The following is a 3,464-nucleotide window of genomic DNA, read 5'->3' on the forward strand; positions in this document are numbered from 1 at the left end:
TTTTTTCTATGAATTTTAATGAATATAAAAATTAATAAAATGTATTTTATTTATTTTGTGTTACACAATTTTAATTTATTTATTTTTAACACCGCACCCCCAGCCCCCCCATTTTTTCTTTGGCTACGCGCCAGGGGATGCTGCAGCTCCCCTACTTCCCGCGGTAAAGGGTAGTCATGCTCATGGAGAGCAGCACACGAATGTTTGGAGCAGACACAGCAGCAGTCAGATTGTCCCGCACATGTTCTCCTGCTCTTGCTCAAGGTTGTGTGGTTCAGGGGTCTTTATCATGGTCTTCCTCATCCTCTCCATGCACTCAGACAAAGACAGCCTCGATGTCCCTTTCCCATCCATGATCAGATTCAGTCTGACTGCAGCAATGAGGGACGTGATGGACGGCAGAGACAGGTGAAGGTGGACACGATCGTCAGCTGCTTCATCAGAATAAAGCTGCAGAACTGTCTCAGCTGTGTTGAGATGCAGTAGAAGTGGCTTCACCACCTGTAAATACATCATTGTTAGAACAATGTTTGAATAAAGCTTTGTTTCATGTGTTGTTGACTTGTATTTATTTATTGCCATTACTTTGATTTATTATTTTACTCATTTATTCATGTTTCCTGTTGTTGTCAGTAAATAAAACATAATTGTTTCATTAATGTATGCATTCATTATTATATGTATTCACCTTGGCTGAATTTGTCTAGTGTGTAGTTATGCATAGCTATGGCATTTGACACAACAAATTACATTTTGCTTGTTTTACTAAAAAAATAAAGATTTTAATATTATTATTATTAATATTATATAAATACAAACACATGCATGTATATATTTAAGAAAAATATGTTGTTCATATATTAAATAAATAATATATATAAGAATATATACATGTAAATGTTTTCCGGGCAACAGCTCTGGTGGACATTCCTGCAGTCAGCATGCCAATTGCACGCTCCCTTAAAACTTGCAACATCTGTGGCATTGTGCTGTGTGATAAAACTGCACATTTTAGAGTGGCCTTTTATTGTGGCCAGCCTAAGGCACACCTGTGTAATAATCATGCTGTCTCATCAGTATCTTGATATGCCACACCTGAGAGGTGGATGGATTATCTCGGCAAAGAAGTACTCACTAACAGATTTAGACAGATTTGTGAACAATATTTGAGAGAAATAGGCCTTTTGTGTACATAGAAAAAGTCTTAGATCTTTGAGTTCAGCTCATGAAAAATGGGGGCAAAACAGGTGTTGCGTTTATATTTTTGTTCAATGTATACACATATATATATAAAATTATTGATCAGCATTTATCACTATTATTGTAAGTGTTGGAGTGGGCTAGTAATGCATTCGGGGGTAATCTTAATTTCTAAGTAGTAATATATGTGGTAAGGTGGGTGATGTAATCTTTCCTCATTGACATGTGGTTGTCATCCACAATAGCCTATTAGAACCTGTCTTTCCGGGTATTTAAGGCTGGAGTTATGCCACCTGGTGTACGTCACTGCTGGGACCGCACCTATGGAGTGCGAGTGTATAGATGCGCGTGGAATGGCCATTTGATGCGTTGTGTTGGGTTACAGGCTGTCCACTAAATGTCAGGTAGGTGTCTGGTCGTATTACGTGCTGCTCGTTGAGCATCGGGTGATGTTAACCGGTGCTTATTTACTACTTAGCTGTGAAATTCTTCGGTGAAGGTGTCTTCCTGCATGAGCTTCTATGCTTGTTATGAGTTGAGAGCAATGGCACAATTCGTGCGGCACAACGATCTGTTTTGGTAAGTGCGATCCGTTTTCTCTTGTTCACAGGAAAAGTGATATTTTAGTAATTGCCCTGTTCTTTTAGTGCACTGAGGTTTTTCTCTGACGCTGCGCTGGTTAGTCGCGGGAGAAGGCGGAAGTGTCTACACTCAGCGTTAAAAGAGTACGGCACTGCTGTTTTCTTTTGTTATTTTCTCGTCTTTTGTGTTTCTTTCCTTTGTTTAATTTAAATAACATTGTGTTATTTTCCTGCTCTATATATTTTGTTTCCTGTTTGTTTGTTGTAAATATAACATTGTGATATTATTTCTTTATACATATTGTTTTCTTTTTAAGTTGATGGATGTATTTTTATTGTGTTATGGAATGTAAAATTTTCTTTTGTGTTTGTTTTAGGCACTGTAGGGCGCGAGGCTGGGAGGCTAGCTGGTAGGGAGTACTGGTGATGGTACAATCGTGTGGAGTGCAGTGTTGTTTGGATTCACGTTTTACTCTGTGTGAGTGTGTGTGCGTGGGATGCCCTAGCGTACAGCATATTGTTTTCTTTTTAAGTTGATGGATGTATTTTTATTGTGTTATGGAATGTAAAATTTTCTTTTGTTTGTTTTAGGCACTGTAGGGCCCGAGGCTGGGAGGCTAGCTGGTAGGGAGTACTGGTGATGGTACAATCGTGTGGAGTGCAGTGTTGTTTGGATTCACGTTTTACTCTGTGTGAGTGTGTGTGCGTGGGATGCACTAGCGTACAGATAGGATCTTCACTTCAGCTAGCCTGCCTTTGCTGCTGGAAAGCCTGTGCCTGTTTATTGGGTTGTTTTCCTTTGAGTATGCTTAAATTGTTTCTTTATCTGGTGAAGTATACAGAGTTGCCGATATACGATGTTTAATTGTGATCAGACACGTGACATTGATGCCCTTGAGTGTTTTTATAATTTGTTGTGACAATTTGAATAAAGCGTTAGTACATTGTTTACACGACTCTTTGGGTTTTACTTAGCCTACGAACCTGTGTCCCTGATTTGAGTGGTTATTTCCCCATTTCTTTACGGGGTGGCGTAGTCGGTTTTCTTTTGGTTTAGGGGGGTTCTGACTTAGTCGTACATTAACTCTCCTCCCCCTCCCCTCAGCATTGCCACGTATACTTACATTTGTCCTGTATAAAATAAACAGTCTTCTCCAAAGACGAGATTTTCAAGCAGCTGCCCGATGTCTTCGTGCAAACATTGCAAACACGGAAGAAAATATACTAGGTAGGGTTGTGGAGTTACTGATGCTATGAGGTGATAGTGCACCTGTCCCTCTTATCATCTTTTTAATGTTATTACTGCAAAACTTTTAATTACATACAAGCTCAGGGAAAGATGGTTGTATCTTTAACAATTAACAATCATAATGACACAAAAAAAAAAAAACAGAAAACAAATTCCCACTTTTCATCCATACTACTCTTCTGCAATTATCACACGCTTTCATTCAACACTAAACTTAACATATCAATAGCTTTATCTGCAAAAAGGGGTTAAAAACAACAAGGTTACATTTTAACACCTCAGGCATATATAATGCATACAACATATTACTTGTGAATATAGTTGCCCTTTTATACACATAAATGATTGTCTTTTGAAATCATCCAGTGAGTTTTGCGTGTTCATTTGTCTCTCAAAGAGAAGCGCACAGTTTTTCTGGAATTTAGAGAAAGGGG

General features: G+C 38.6%; 1 long non-coding RNA gene across 2 annotated transcripts; it reads left to right on the forward strand.

Moving 5' to 3' along the window:
- Window positions 1-1,319: 1,319 nt before the first annotated feature.
- On the forward strand, window positions 1,320-2,711 carry LOC107594976 (uncharacterized). Of its 2 annotated transcripts, none has more exons than XR_001610218.1 (4): window positions 1,320-1,604; window positions 1,679-1,779; window positions 1,848-1,925; window positions 2,373-2,711. It is a non-coding gene; the product is annotated as an uncharacterized lncRNA (long non-coding RNA). The 2 variants fall into 2 exon arrangements; XR_001610219.1 differs by lacking the exon at window positions 2,373-2,711 and adding an exon at window positions 2,159-2,273.
- Window positions 2,712-3,464: the final 753 nt, after the last annotated feature.

This window comes from Sinocyclocheilus grahami, unplaced genomic scaffold (genome assembly GCF_001515645.1).
Source record: "Sinocyclocheilus grahami isolate Dianchi unplaced genomic scaffold, SAMN03320097.WGS_v1.1 scaffold194.1, whole genome shotgun sequence".
Lineage (NCBI taxonomy): Eukaryota > Metazoa > Chordata > Actinopteri > Cypriniformes > Cyprinidae > Sinocyclocheilus > Sinocyclocheilus grahami.